The following is a 16,988-nucleotide window of genomic DNA, read 5'->3' as shown; positions in this document are numbered from 1 at the left end:
GCTAAATAAGCAGAGACAATGACAGGAAAAGTTTCATTGTCACCCAAAAATTTGTACTTCAAATGCTCAGGGAGCGGTTTCAGCTCAAGTTTGGGTGTGGCCGTAGCTCTGTCTGATTCCGTTGTTCTAGTGGACCCTTCTGCTCTGGCGGGTCCCTCTGCTCTGGCGGATCCCTCTGACCCTGATTTCGCTGGCGATGCTGATTCCGCTGGCGATGATTCCTCTGGCCTGGCTGATTCCTCTGGCGCAGGGAATTTTTTGTCCACCAACTTTCTCCCCCCATTAACAGGTTTGCGAATATCCATGTAAGGCACAGGATCAATGGGGTGTCTATCTACGGCCTCTAGCTCTGCAATATAATCTAAGATCTCATCACATGCCCCATCAAGATCGGAATAAGGGTATAAAGACTGTGTGATGCATTCCTCCAAAGGATCATTCACGGCTGCAGGGAAATCCACCACAGTATCAATTGAATTACAATCCTCAACTTGTGGCTCGGCTGGTTTTTTCATCGCATCATAGATGGATAATGTCATTTTTTCATCATTGACGCGGAAAGTGAGATCTCCATCCTGCACATCAATAAGAGCACGGCCGGTAGCTAGGAATGGACGTCCCAAAATCAGTGGAGTATTCTTGTCCTCCGGCATGTCCAACACTACGAAATCTGCAGGAAAGATAAACTGCTCCACCTGTACTAGAACATCTTCCACAACTCCCTTGGGATATGTGATGGAGCGATCGGCCATCTGCAGTGCAATAGAGGTAGGCTTGATATTTCCGATCTCCAACCGGTTAAAAATAGAGAGAGGCATCAAATTGATGCTTGCCCCTAAGTCACAAAGAACGCGGGAGAAATTCTGCCCTCCAATCACACAAGCTATAGTAAAGCTGCCAGGATCCTTTTGCTTCAATGGTAGCTTCCTTTGTAGCACTGCACTGCATTCCTCGGAGAGATTAATCATCTCATTTTCCCCAACTTCCTCTTGTTGGAGACTGCATCCTTGAGGAACTTGGCATAACCTGGCATATCTCTTAAAGCATCAAGTAAGGGGATGTTGATGTTAAGCTTTGAAAACATTTCCATGAACTTGGCTAACTTCTGATCCATTTTCGGCTTTGCCAGGCTATTCGGGAAGGGTGCTACAGGTTTATACTCTGGCCTGGGAAACGTAGGAGTAAGATTAGGCTTCTTAGCATCAGAGGTTTTCGACGATGCCTTAGAAGTTGACGGTGACTCGCGCACAATCGTCTCCAAGTCATCCTCTTCAACAATCTCGACATTTGTCTCCTTTCCATTCTTGCCGTCCCGCTGCTCTGCAGAGGAATGGTGATTCCTCTGCTCTGGCTGGCTCCTCTGCTCTGACCTATCCCTCTGCTCCGGATGATTCTGATACTGGGTCCCGCTTCTCAAGTGAATTGCATTACACTGATTTTTGGGGTTAATTTCAGTGTTGCTGGGAAAGTGGCCCGGCTTGTGCTGTGCAGCTGCTTGGTTAGCCATTTGTCCAACTTGATTCTCTAACATCTGCACCTGTTTAGAAAGTGCTGACACATTTTGCTCCATGTTGAACATTTTGGTTCCCAAGTTTGCCGAGTTTGTCTCCATCCCGGTGACCTTCACCAACACTTGCTTCATCATTTCTTCCATTGAATCTTTCTTTGGCTCATTGATGACTCCCCCACTAGAAACAGAAAATCCAGGTGGAGGTTGCAAAGCATTGTTGGGATTTGAATAGGAAAAATTCGGATGGTTTCTATTATTTGGATGATACGGTGAATTGCCGCCCTGATGTCCTTGATAATTTGATCTATTAAATTGGTACTGCCGCTGGACATAATTAGCGTCTTCCAGTTGCGACACATCAGGTATACTTGGCTGCTGAGGAATTTTAGCTAGCAGTGTCTTTCTCTCCATCTCGTACTGCTTTTGAAGAGCTTCATATTTCTCCTTAAAATCATTTCTCTCCTCATTCACAGCTGCAATTCTTCTTGTGGAATTTCTGTCATTCGGCCATTGATAACTGTTGGAGGCCATCTCTTCTATCACACGATATGCCTCCTTTGTATTTCTATGGAGAAGACATCCACCTGCAGTGGCATCCACCATACTTTTTGTCAGACCAGTCAAACCATTATAAAAGTGAATGATTTGCTGATCCTCTGTGAAACCATGTTGCGGGCAGTTCCTGAGCAGCTCGCGAAATCTTTCCCAGGCATCATGAATGGTCTCATCTCCTAGCTGGGAAAAGTGAGAAATCTCTGCAATGATTTTCTGAGCCTTAGAGGCAGGAAAGTATTTTGCTAAGAAAGCTCTACACAAATCCTCCCATCCAGTAATAGCACCTCTGTCCAGACTCTTGAACCATTCCTTCGCTCTGTCCCTGAGAGAGAATCCAAACATCTTCATTCTGATGGCATCAGGTGGCACTCCATTCTGCTTAATAGTGTCACAGATATCTAGGAACTGGGTAATGTGAGCATGCGGATTTTCAGAAGCCGCTCCACTAAACTGCTCAGCTTGCACCATGTTTATCAATCCCGGCTTCAGCTCGAATGTGTTGGCTTGCACAGTTGGTCCCCATTTGCCTCCTTGAAATTGATCAACTCGAGGCTGATACATGTGATTCAGTGGTGGCTCTGGTGGAGGAGCCCGGTTGCGCTCTCTTTCTTCATCTAGTTGCCTCTGAAGGTTTGTCACGACTTCCACAAGAGTTTGAAGGTCTATGTTATTCTGTTGTTCTGCCATTGCTTGCTTCTTCTTTTCGCGGTTGTCTCTTTTGTATTGCTTTTCGATTTCCAAGTTCAAAGGTACTAGATGTTCCTTTCCTTTGGATCTCGTGATCATACACGCCTGAGACAACAAACAAGGAAAGAAATTTTAAAAACTAAAAATAAAATAAAAATTTATAACGCCTGGAATAATGCTTAAGTCTAATCAGAAATATTAAAGTCAATTCTAAATAGTCCCCGGCAACGGCGCCAAAAAGTTGATCACTAAATTATTAGCAACAAATTACCGCAACTAACACGGTGCAATTGTAGCACAAATTAAGTAACCGAGTATCGTATCCACAGGGACTATTATGACGAATCACTCTAAGTAATCCTAATTACACTCTAGTAATATTCAGGCAAACGAAAGAAAGAAGGTTTAATTAACTTAAACTAAAACGTAATTAGCAATAATTAAAAGATCGTAGGAAAAATCAAATATGAAAGACAACTGATCCTAGGGTAGTAAATTCATTAATTAAATCTACGCAATAAATCTATTAACCCTATGTACCAGTTTAATCCAGTTATGATGAGAGATCACTTAAGTAATCAATTACTCTCGCTAGAGCAGCAACGATCGTAGATTAGTAAATTCTCTATCTCCGTTAGGTCTCAAGAAAATATACTAACTCCCAATAGCTCCTAAGAATAGCTCCCTATGATCCACCTATCTCCGCTAGGTCTCAAGGTTAAAATCATATCATACATTCCTGAATCCGCTAAACAGTTATCTCCGCTAGGTCTCAAACCGAATAGCTAAACATGCAAACTATTGATCAGATAATTCACAAGAAATTAAGCACCAGGAATTATGAATCATAAACTGGAAGGCACAAAGGTATTAACAAATAAATCACATAAATTCAATCAACTATTTACAAACCCTAGAATCAGCTAAAGGAAACTAGCCAGACATAGCAAAATAAAACTTAAACATAATTAAAAAGAACGCAATTGTAAAAACTGAATTAAATAAAAACCGAATTAAATAAAAACTGAAGTAGCGACTTGAATCTTTAATCTTATCCAAGCCTTGAAAACTAGAAAGCAATAAAATTCTAAAGCTAAAAACTAAAGTATCAATACTAGGGTTCGTGGTTCTGCCGTCTGATGATGTCCTCCTTTGAAAGGCCAAAAGAGGACCTATTTATAGGCTTCAAATTTCCTTCGGATCACCATGGAAAGTTGCCATGCAAAGTATACTTCTAAAGGTAATTGAATTCTAAAGGTAATAGAATCGTATAAAAATAAGGCAACTTTCCAGCTGGATGCGTGCTCTGGAAAATCTCCTACTCTTGCCGAATTCGCGGCTCTCGCCAGAGGAATGGATGATCTCTCTGAAAACGGGTCGCGCCCGAGAAATGACGAATTCTCTACTATCGCCAGAGGAACGGGTGATCTCTCTGGCCTCGCCAGAGAGATGGGTCGCCAGCGGAATGCTATCCCCAGAGGAATGGCGACTTCTCTGGCTTTTGAGCGCTGACTTTACTTCTCTGATGTGAAGGAATATTAAATTGAATTAACGTTCCGTTTGCCCGATGATCGTTTCTTGGTTATTATTAATTTGCCATACAACGATTAATTCCTAACATGCTCCTATGAATTTAACAGCTGCACACAGGTGTTAGGAAAACTTACTTGAGAAACGGATGCACAGATGGTTGATGATCGCGTCGAATGATTCAGACTCCAGCTCTGATCTTCTCGACTGTATCCCGCTCAATTCCCAACGTTGGATGGACAACGAGCTATGAGAACTCCCAAGACAGAATGGCACCTCACGATTTTCTGCGCCTCCCTCTGCTCTCAAACCCTAATATTTTATCAGTGTATTTTCCTGAGAGCTGACAGCTGTATTTAATAATACAGAAATAAGGAGGAGGCGCCAATTACAGTGCTAGGGCCGAAAATTCTGTCTTCATGGGCTAGGAGACATTGGGCCAGCCCAGGGACCAGATACAAGGAATAAAGATGGGCCTCAAATAAATTAATTCATCCATGGTCAGCCCAGACCATAATTAATTTATAAATATCAGTTCATTCCACTAGAGAACCGATACTGACTTACCCCTTTATTGCCGGTGATGAGTCGGGGCTTGTATTTAGACTTATTAAATCTCCGTATTTAAAATATCCGACATCCATTAATTAATTAGAGCTCTGACAGCTTAAATTAATTAATCTCTTAATAATTCCTTAAGCAGTACCACTCAATCTTTATTATTACGCCTGAACTTAATCAACCTGCAGGGTTTAGCGTAATAAACCTTATTGAGCTCCTTAAGGGGATGTCATTATCCTATACCGGATACGGGTACTAATACAGATAATCAAATATCATATATTAACTGCTATCACCCAAGATACAGAGTACTCGAGTTAGTATTTAACTCTCGCTCATAGTAAGTCAAAGTGATATACGAATTAACATATATATCTGAATACTTATTAGTATTAAGATTTATAAGTCACCGAGATCTTGATTCTTCACTTAAGTCAGATAGAAGAATACATCTCAAACTGTGGTCCTATCAATACGTAATGACGTACCAGTATAGACAAGTAGCCAAGACAAACTACTTCCATCTATACTGCAGCCTAAACCAATAACTTGTCCTAGAGTTATTTCGGCTGTGATCATATTATATCTCTTAAGGTTATTCCAATTATATGGTCTTCTGTGATCTACAACACACCATATAATCTACTTACACAGAGATAAAGAACATACATATGCAATCATGAACACAATCAGATAGGAGATAAGAATAGTGAATAACAGGAATCATTGTATACAAGCACAAAGTTCTTGCTTTCAGTATACAAATCCAACAATCTCCCACTTATACTAAAGCAAAACTTTTAGTATACAATGTGTCTAAATACTAGCTATTACAAAACTTCACTTCATCTCTCCCACTTATACTGAAAGTTTTTCTCTAAGTGGGTGGCATCAACCGCAATCCCATCCCTCGAGCATGCTTCTCATAGGTCTTTTGCGGTAAGCTTTTCGTGAAAGGATCAGCTAGGTTCTCCAATGTATTAATCTTCTCTACTAGCACATCTCCTCTGTTTACGATTTCTCGTATGATGTGGTACTTTCTCTCTATGTGTTTTGACGCCTTGTGGCTCCTGGGTTCCTTAGAATTTGCCACTGCACCCGAGTTATCACAATAAATTATGATACTCTTAGGCAAATTAGGGACCACTCCTAGATCCAAGAGGTAGTTCCGGAACCATACAGCCTCCTTAGCAGCTTCCGAAGCAGCTACATACTCGGCTTCCATGGTGGAGTCTGCAATGCACTTCTGCTTTGCACTCCGCCATGATACGGCTCCACCTCCCAAGGTAAACACATAACCAGAGGTAGATCTCTTCTCATCCCGGTCAGCCTGGAAATCCGAATCGGTGTAACCCAAAGGAAATAGACTGTCTGACTGGTAAACTAGCCTATAATCTCGAGTCCTCTTCAGGTACTTGAGAATATGCTTTACCGCAGTCCAGTGTCCTGGTCCAGGGTTCGACTGATATCTTGCAACCATGCCAACGACATAGCAAATATCAGGTCTCGTGCAGAGCATCGCATACATGAGGCTACCTACGGCGGAAGCATAGGGTATCTTCCTCATCTCCTCAACCTCACTAGGCGTCTTAGGACACATGTCCTTAGACAGAGGAATGCCATGTCTAAAAGGTAGCAAGCCTTTCTTGGCATTCTGCATGCTAAAACGAGCAATCACAGTATCAATGTAAGACGCTTGAGATAAGCTCAACATCCTTTTCTGGCGATCACGAACGACCTTGATCCCCAGGATGTACGCTGCATCTCCTAAGTCTTTCATTTGAAACTGTTCGGATAACCACTTCTTTATGTCCGATAATAGCTCAACATTGTTGCCAATGAGGAGGATATCATCTACATAAAGTGCAAGGAAAACCACGTCACCATTGGCATCTAAACGGTACACACAACTCTCGTTCTCACAACGAGTAAATCCATAGGATTTAATGACCTCGTCAAAACGTTTGTTCCATGACCTCGAAGCTTGCTTAAGTCCATAAATGGACTTCTTAAGCTTCCACACAAGATGCTCTTCGCCCTTCTTCACAAACCCTTCAGGTTGCTGCATATAGATGTCCCTTCCTTCTTCAAGGAAACCGTTTAGGAAAGCGGTCTTGACATCCATTTGCCAAATCTCAAGGTTCATGTGGGCTGCTATGGCAAGGAGTATTCGGATAGACTTAAGCATGGCAACCGGCGAAAAGGTCTCATCATAATCTATACCCTGTTCCTGGGTATAACCTTTCGCCACCAGTCTAGCTTTAAAAGCTGCGACTTCGCCATCCGAATCTCTCTTTCTCTTGTATACCCACCTACTACCTATAGCTAGGAAGCCATCTGGTAGTTCGGTCTTCTCGTATACATCCATAGCACCCATGGATTCTATTTCAGAAACCATGGCCTCGTACCAAGAATCTGCATCTTGATCTTTCATCGCTTGTCTATAGTTATCAGGGTCGACATCCTTCTGTTCATCAACAGGGAGTAAATCCGATGATTCTCCCAAGAACATAAATCGATCGGGTTGAACTACAACCCTCCCACTACGACGAAGCGGTGGTGGTACAGTTGTGACAATGGTTTGTGCAGGGTCTTGTGGTGCATTCACTTGCACACTTGGCTGGGGTGATGGAATCGCCTGTCCATTGCCTTCGATTTCTTGAAGGACAATCTCGGACTTAGACTTGTGATTACTTTCATAATCGTGTTCCAAGAATCGTGCGTTGGTGCTAACAACCACTTTCTGATCCTTCGGATTATAAAAGTAACCACCTTTCGTTTCCTTAGGGTATCCTATAAACAGCATTAGTTCGCATCTCGGCTCCAATTTCCTCGCTTCCTTGTCTAGCACGTATGCAGGACAACCCCATATCTTTATATGATTCAAGCTGGGCTTACGCCCTGACCATAACTCAATAGGAGTTTTAGGAACCGATTTGGACGGTACCCGATTCAGCAAATAAACCGCTGTTTCCAAGGCATATCCCCAAAACGAAATAGGCAATGATGCATAGCTCATCATAGATCGTACCATTTCCATAAGAGTTCTGTTTCTTCTCTCCGCTACACCGTTCTGTTGGGGAGTACCCGGTGCAGTCAATTGGGATGTAATCCCAAGATCTGACAAGTATTGCAGAAACTCGTTCCCGAGGTATTCGCCACCGCGATCAGACCGCAATGACTTGATAGATTTACCCGTTCTCTTCTCCACCTCCGCCTTGAATTCTTTGAATTTCTCAAAGCATTCAGACTTGCGTTGAAGTAGGTAAATATACCCATACCTTGAGTAATCGTCAATGAAAGTGACGAAGTACTCGTATCCTCCACGAGCTCTAGTGGACATCGGTCCACACAAGTCAGAGTGAATCAATTCTAACACATCCGAGGCCCTATTCCCCTTTGCCTTAAAAGGCCTTGCCGTCATCTTTCCCTCTATACAGGATTCGCAGGTTCTAAATGGCACAGCTTGAAAGTCTTTCAAGATTCCATTTGAAACGAGCCTTTGGATCCTATTTAGATTGATGTGGCCTAATCTTAGGTGCCAAGTATGTGTATATTGTTCATGAGAGTAATATTTTCTCTTATTAGGATTTGGAAGAATTTGTGATGTAGATGCAACATGGACAGAGTTATTCATTGGACATGTAATAGTATAGAGAGAGTTGTTCAAAATTCCAGAACAAATAATCTTGTTATCTCTCATGATAGAGACACCCCCATCAAAAGTAACAGAATATCCATTCAAAAACAACTTTGAAACAGAAATTATGTTCCGCCGAAACTCCGGCACATATAAAATATCTCTCAAAACTAAAATGTCATCACCAAAACATAAAGATAAATCTCCAATAGCAACAGCTGCGACCTTCGACGCATTGCCCATGGAGATGGTGATCTCATCACTTGCCAGCTCCCTTGTTGGGTTGAACCCCTGCAAGGTGTAACAAACATGGTCAGTTGCCCCCGTATCCACTACCCACGAATGAGTAGAAAACGAAGCTAAACATGTTTCTGTTACTAAAACTTGTGACGTACCTTGTCCCTTTGCCTTGAGCACTGGACAATCTTTCTTCCAATGCCCAACCTTGCCGCACTTGAAGCACTTTCCCTTGGCTGTCGGCTTGTTCACGCCGCCGCTAGGGCCATCAACCTTGGCTTTACCGCTCCCACTAGCCTCATGGTCATGCTTGCCCTTTGGACCTTTCCACTTCTTTTTCCCGCCTTTCGACGAAGAAGTAGATCCCTTGGCAGCAACAAGGACCTCTTTCCCATTGCGCGTGCCCATGACCCCCTCTGCCGAAACTAGAGCATTCAACAACTCATTAAGAGTATAGTTGGCCTTGCTCATAACGACATTGAGACGGAAATGCTCAAAAGTCTTGGGGAGAGTATTGAGGATGATATCGACCTTGGCTTCGCCTTCGATACCCCCTCCTAGCAGATCAAGCCTGTCAAACAGATTTGTCATATGCATGACATGATCGTGCACCGAGCTGCCCTCGCTCATTTTACAAGATAAGATTTCTCTCATCAAGTTAAAACGAGCAGACCTCTCGGACTCCCCATAAACCTCGCTGAGGTTTAACATGATGGTCGCTGCGTCATCCATGACCTGATGCTGGAGTTGCAAATTTTGCGACATAGTCATCATAATATAGCACTTGGCCATATTATTCGACTTGTGCCACCTTTTATGCGCCTCACGTTCCGCATCAGTCGACTCATCAGTTAAGGCCGCGGGACGTGGAGTGGTAAGCACAAAACTGTGCTCATCAGCGTCAAGAATATACATAATATGGCGTTTCCATTCAGTGTAATTTGGACCGGTGAGAGGATTGTTGGCTAGAATGTTAATAATCGGAGACATAGACATATCTGAAAGTAAACAAATAAACATGTAAGAACATGAAACGCACATAGTTCGTAACAGTAATATTGTAACCTTTTGATAAAACAATATTAATGAAACCTCCAACGGCTCAAAGAATCCCATGTGCAAGCCACGTTGGGTGGACGTTTACACATGAACTCCTCAACCAGACTATTTACCTAGTCATTTAATTTCCATCCATGTCAACTTAACCTTTTTGACAAAGGAAATTAATAGTTGGCACCTTAACTAGACCATATCATCATCAAGAAGGGACTCCTTTGGGAGTTGTACATTGTACTTGATATGATATCTAAGCAATGACCACATTTTAACCTTGAAAATTAAATTCTCGAAATTAGCATACTCACTAGGACCATGCCGCTTTCAATTTAATTTTCTTGGTTATCTTATTTAATTCCATTCTCCAAAGTACTTGTGAAAATTACACAAGTAAGCCACGTTGGGTGGACGTTTACTGCATAACTCCCACTACTTTAATGGTTTAAATATTTTTTATAGAAACCTCTTCTGACAAACTTATGAAAAACAAATATGAAGTAAGCCACGTTGGGTGGACGTTTACTCATATTGCTAATCACTTTGTCTAGAGACCGCATGTGGAGGTCTAAAATAATTTTTAATTACTATAAAAATTATTAAACTGCTTAGTCTTTTTCTTTCAAAAGGTTTGTTCATGCTCAAGCACATAAACCTAAACATGCTTCTCTAGAACGCAACATGTAAATCATGCTCGCAGAATTCTAAAACATGCTTAAGAAAACGGCAAACCTACTAACATGCTCGTCTAAGCGCAATTAATAAACAAATATTAACAAGCAAAGACGTGCAAAAAGCAGGTAAAGAGCATAAGGGATTAACAACCACGACATGCAAAGAACAGTAATAAAAGAATTAAAATTCTTCGTGATCCATTCGTGGAAACCCAACATCTATTCTATTACAAAATAAAATAGAAAAACAAGCCCAAAAACTGAAGATAAAACTCGGCCCGAACACATGGGCCCGTCAAGCTAGGGTTTGGGCCCCCTAGGGTTTGAGAAGCAATCGCAGCTAGGGTTTGGAAACCCTAGCCGCCGCGGCCATCTCCCAAACAGCCGCCCCACGCTCGTCAGCAGCCCGGCGCCGGCCACCCGCGCGAGCAGCCGCCCGGTCAGCAGCGCTCGGCGCCACCAGCACCCGGCCCCTCCACCGCACGAACGCACCAGCAGCAGCAGCGGGCTCCAGCGCTCCCAGCGGCAGCAGCTCCAGCAGGCATCCCGGCGTGGACAGCAGCAGCGGCAGCAGCGGCAGTGCGCCGCCCGCTGGGCGCGCAGCGCGTGAAGCGCGCAGGCGCGGCCCCCGAGCGCGCACAGCCCCTGCCGGCTGCAGCCTCCTTCCCTGCCCGACCCGCACAGCAGCACAGCCGCCCGCCTCGCCTCGCATCGAGCAGCAGCAGCAAGGGCGCACGGCGCCTGCCCAGGCGCGCGGCGCTCAGCGCGCGCGCAGCCCTTGGCGCCGGCGGCCTTGCTCGCTCCGTGCCCGTTGCTCCTCCTTACAACCTTCCTCGTCGTTGATTCGTCGTCGTCCTCGTCTCGTTCTTCAATTTTACAGATTTACAACGGAAAAAACAAATACAATTGAAATCCTAATCTAACCACGGATTTTCTCGTGGTGAAAAAACGATTACAAACGTCAAACGACGTATCCCACGAATCAACGAATCACGAAGAACAACAGCAGTTAAAAAAACAACGCATATTATTAATCGTACACAAATTAATAATAGAGCCAAGAAATTAATCCTGGGCTCTGATACCAATTGAAGGAATATTAAATTGAATTAACGTTCCGTTTGCCCGATGATCGTTTCTTGGTTATTATTAATTTGCCATACAACGATTAATTCCTAACATGCTCCTATGAATTTAACAGCTGCACACAGGTGTTAGGAAAACTTACTTGAGAAACGGATGCACAGATGGTTGATGATCGCGTCGAATGATTCAGACTCCAGCTCTGATCTTCTCGACTGTATCCCGCTCAATTCCCAACGTTGGATGGACAACGAGCTATGAGAACTCCCAAGACAGAATGGCACCTCACGATTTTCTGCGCCTCCCTCTGCTCTCAAACCCTAATATTTTATCAGTGTATTTTCCTGAGAGCTGACAGCTGTATTTAATAATACAGAAATAAGGAGGAGGCGCCAATTACAGTGCTAGGGCCGAAAATTCTGTCTTCATGGGCTAGGAGACATTGGGCCAGCCCAGGGACCAGATACAAGGAATAAAGATGGGCCTCAAATAAATTAATTCATCCATGGTCAGCCCAGACCATAATTAATTTATAAATATCAGTTCATTCCACTAGAGAACCGATACTGACTTACCCCTTTATTGCCGGTGATGAGTCGGGGCTTGTATTTAGACTTATTAAATCTCCGTATTTAAAATATCCGACATCCATTAATTAATTAGAGCTCTGACAGCTTAAATTAATTAATCTCTTAATAATTCCTTAAGCAGTACCACTCAATCTTTATTATTACGCCTGAACTTAATCAACCTGCAGGGTTTAGCGTAATAAACCTTATTGAGCTCCTTAAGGGGATGTCATTATCCTATACCGGATACGGGTACTAATACAGATAATCAAATATCATATATTAACTGCTATCACCCAAGATACAGAGTACTCGAGTTAGTATTTAACTCTCGCTCATAGTAAGTCAAAGTGATATACGAATTAACATATATATCTGAATACTTATTAGTATTAAGATTTATAAGTCACCGAGATCTTGATTCTTCACTTAAGTCAGATAGAAGAATACATCTCAAACTGTGGTCCTATCAATACGTAATGACGTACCAGTATAGACAAGTAGCCAAGACAAACTACTTCCATCTATACTGCAGCCTAAACCAATAACTTGTCCTAGAGTTATTTCGGCTGTGATCATATTATATCTCTTAAGGTTATTCCAATTATATGGTCTTCTGTGATCTACAACACACCATATAATCTACTTACACAGAGATAAAGAACATACATATGCAATCATGAACACAATCAGATAGGAGATAAGAATAGTGAATAACAGGAATCATTGTATACAAGCACAAAGTTCTTGCTTTCAGTATACAAATCCAACATGATGCTGGCACTTCTCGGCAGAGGAATAGGTGATTCCTCTGACTCTGGCGATTGGTTTCTCTGCTCTGACTTCTTGACTTCTTTGCCTTGATTTCTCTGACTTCGCCAGAGAAATGGTATCGCCTCTGGCATTGATATCTCTGGCGAGACTTCTCTGCATTCCGCGGATTTCTCTGGACTGGCTTTTGACTTCGCTGATCTGGGCTTTGATTTCTCTGGTCTTCCAGAGCAATGATGATTTCGCTGCTCTTCAGACCAAAACACCTAAAAATCGCGAAAATCATCCAAAATTGAATTCTTCCATCTCGAAAGCCTAAATCACCTGCAAAGCATAAAATACACCATAAACGCACCAATTTCCAGAAGATTAACTTAAGATATGCACAAACAAACCCCTAAAAAAATCGTGTAAATTAAGCATAAATCAGGAATCACCATTCCTCTGCAGAGCAGCGGGACGGCAAGAATGGAAAGGAGACAAATGTCGAGATTGTTGAAGAGGATGACTTGGAGACGATTGTGCGCGAGTCACCGTCAACTTCTAAGGCATCGTCGAAAACCTCTGATGCTAAGAAGCCTAATCTTACTCCTACGTTTCCCAGGCCAGAGTATAAACCTGTAGCACCCTTCCCGAATAGCCTGGCAAAGCCGAAAATGGATCAGAAGTTAGCCAAGTTCATGGAAATGTTTTCAAAGCTTAACATCAACATCCCCTTACTTGATGCTTTAAGAGATATGCCAGGTTATGCCAAGTTCCTCAAGGATGCAGTCTCCAACAAGAGGAAGTTGGGGAAATATGAGATGATTAATCTCTCCGAGGAATGCAGTGCAGTGCTACAAAGGAAGCTACCATTGAAGCAAAAGGATCCTGGCAGCTTTACTATAGCTTGTGTGATTGGAGGGCAGAATTTCTCCCGCGTTCTTTGTGACTTAGGGGCAAGCATCAATTTGATGCCTCTCTCTATTTTTAACCGGTTGGAGATCGGAAATATCAAGCCTACCTCTATTGCACTGCAGATGGCCGATCGCTCCATCACATATCCCAAGGGAGTTGTGGAAGATGTTCTAGTACAGGTGGAGCAGTTTATCTTTCCTGCAGATTTCGTAGTGTTGGACATGCCGGAGGACAAGAATACTCCACTGATTTTGGGACGTCCATTCCTAGCTACCGGCCGTGCTCTTATTGATGTGCAGGATGGAGATCTCACTTTCCGCGTCAATGATGAAAAAATGACATTATCCATCTATGATGCGATGAAAAAACCAGCCGAGCCACAAGTTGAGGATTGTAATTCAATTGATACTGTGGTGGATTTCCCTGCAGCCGTGAATGATCCTTTGGAGGAATGCATCACACAGTCTTTATACCCTTATTCCGATCTTGATGGGGCGTGTGATGAGATCTTAGATTATATTGCAGAGCTAGAGGCCGTAGATAGACACCCCATTGATCCTGTGCCTTACATGGATATTCGCAAACCTGTTAATGGGGGGAGAAAGTTGGTGGACAAAGAATTCCCTGCGCCAGAGGAATCAGCCAGGCCAGAGGAATCATCGCCAGCGGAATCAGCATCGCCAGCGAAATCAGGGTCAGAGGGATCCGCCAGAGCAGAGGGACCCGCCAGAGCAGAAGGGTCCACTAGAACAACGGAATCAGACAGAGCTACGGCCACACCCAAACTTGAGCTGAAACCGCTCCCTGAGCATTTGAAGTACAAATTTTTGGGTGACAATGAAACTTTTCCTGTCATTGTCTCTGCTTATTTAGCTCCGTTGGAGTTGGAAAAGTTAATGCGAGTTTTAAGGAAATACAAGTCTGCTATAGGATGGTCTATTTCCGACATCAAGGGAATTAGTCCTTCTATATGCATGCATCGTATCTTGTTGGAGCAGGAATACAAGCCTAAGGTGCAACCGCAGAGACGTCTAAATCCGGCGATGCAAGAAGTGGTGAGAAAGGAGGTGCTCAAGTGGTTGGATGCAGGCATCATCTACGCCATCTCTGATAGCGAGTGGGTAAGCCCGACGCAAGTAGTCTCCAAGAAGGGAGGCATGACCGTGATGAAAGATGAAAGAGACGAGCTCATTGCTACAAGGCTGGTCACAGGATGGCGCGTGTGCATTGATTATCGAGCTTTGAATGCAGCCACACGTAAGGATCACTTTCCTTTGCCATTCATTGATCAGATGCTTGACCGATTAGCAGGATACGAGTACTATTGCTTTTTGGATGGGTATTCGGGCTACAATCAAATCATGATAGCCCCGGAGGATCAGCATAAGACCGCGTTTACTTGTCCCTACGGCATCTTTGCCTTTAGGAGGATATCTTTTGGTCTCTGCAATGCTCCTGCCACTTTCCAGCGCTGCATGATGGCGATTTTCCATGGGTTGATTGAAAATATCATGGAGGTATTTGTTTAGCCCTATTTCGTGATGATTTTATGAGTTTTCCTGCTGTGCATTCGAGCTCGTTTCGTACCTTTTTGCTCTATATTTCACGTGCTTGATGATCTTTTTGGATGTACTATTGTCGCGTGCAGGATTCGCGAATTGCCGAGTGTTTTGGTATTGTTTCGAGCATGTTTTGGAGTCAGGCTCACGGCCGCCGCCGCCAGGCGGCGGCCGCCGTGGAGACGGCGGCCGCGGCCCCACGGCGCAGGCCGTGCAACCTTGGGAGCAATCTGCGAAGACGGACCACGGCGCCGCCGTGTCACGGCGGACGCCGTCCACGGCGCCGCCGTCTCACGGCGGCCGCCGTCCAGACGCCGGCCGCGGCCCCACGGCGCGGGCCGTACAATTTTTGGAAGAAACCGCGAAGGGGCATCACGGCGGCGCCGTCCCACGGCGGCCGCCGTCCACGGCGCCGCCGTCTCACGGCGGCCGCCGCCCCTGTGCAGATCTGGCAGTTACGGAAATTGCTATAAAATCCGATTTTGAGGGTTTTATTTCACACTTCCGACTCCAGCAGCCTCCACCTGCGATTTTATGCATTTTCCCATAGTTTAGATAGATAGAAACATTCTAGATACTTGTGGATTCCGCTAGATCGTTGATTTCATTGGATCGATTGTAAGTTTTTCATTTTGATTAGTTAATCTTTACAAGCTTTCTCGTTATTGCATTGCTTAGATAATCGTTGTTCCATGTTCAATTGATGAATCGTTGTTCTTTAATCTCGCCTAGATAATCGTTGTTTTTGATTGATTGATTTATCTAATGCTTTCTAGATTGCTAGTTAAAACCCTAGGTTTCTTAGTTTCCTGCGTTCTTAATCTGCTTCCTTCTCATTCCGCCTAGATAGATTTATATGCTTTCTGTTGATTCTGCATTAGATAATTACAAGCTTATTTAATTACGCGCTAGTTAATCGGAGAGAGTGCCAGACCCAATTACCCGTTTAGAGTGTTTAGGTTTATTTCATGTTTTCTGTGCGTAGCATGATCAAAGCCCTGTTTAGCCTTCCTTGAGAGACGACTTGAGTCACCTTACCACCCTAGGACGACCTCGTATAAATTCGAGTCCATCCGTTAGGTGTTTTAGGATGAGTCAAATTTTGGCGCCGTTGCCGGGGAAGGCTTTAGGCATTTGATTGTGTTGCTTTGTTTTCCGTGTGTTCTTTTGTTTATTTCTTTTGACTCGGTTTTTTTTCTCCCTCCGGTGCGTTTGATTTGTTTGTTTGTGTTGTGTATGCAAGGACGTAGAAGCTTGAAGAGAAAGCTTGCACCTTACTACGACAACATTCATCGACCTCGGGAGGTTCTTTCAAGCCTAGAGAAGGAGTCCGAGTCCAGTTCGAGAAGTTTTGTGGAATCACAGTTTCAAGAGAAAAACTGTGAAGAGAGAATTGCTTCCGATCCCATCCTGGAAGCCGTGGAGGAGACGCCTTCAGTGCATTCTGCAGAAGAAAAAGAAGAAGCTCGGCCTAATCCTGACCAAGAAGCAATGGCGGAGCAGAATGTCCAGTACATGGGAGATTTTTCCAGGCCAGTTATTGGGACCACTAGCACTTCTGCGATAGTGCTTCCCACGGCGGTCCGGAATTATAATCTGAAGCCCAATGATTCAAACCTGTTGCCGCTCTTTTGTGGGATGCCCAGTGAGGACGCCTTGCAG

At 43.8% G+C, this 16,988-nt stretch overlaps 1 non-coding gene across 1 annotated transcript; it reads left to right on the top strand.

Moving 5' to 3' along the window:
* The first annotated feature begins 2,171 nt into the window (after positions 1–2,171).
* On the top strand, positions 2,172–2,278 carry LOC131019265 (small nucleolar RNA R71). The gene has a single exon (XR_009100185.1). It is a non-coding gene; the product is annotated as a small nucleolar RNA R71 (small nucleolar RNA).
* Positions 2,279–16,988: the final 14,710 nt, after the last annotated feature.

Source organism: Salvia miltiorrhiza, chromosome 3 (genome assembly GCF_028751815.1).
Source record: "Salvia miltiorrhiza cultivar Shanhuang (shh) chromosome 3, IMPLAD_Smil_shh, whole genome shotgun sequence".
Classification (NCBI taxonomy): Eukaryota; Viridiplantae; Streptophyta; class Magnoliopsida; order Lamiales; family Lamiaceae; genus Salvia; species Salvia miltiorrhiza.
This window is presented reverse-complemented; position numbering and strand designations above follow the sequence as displayed.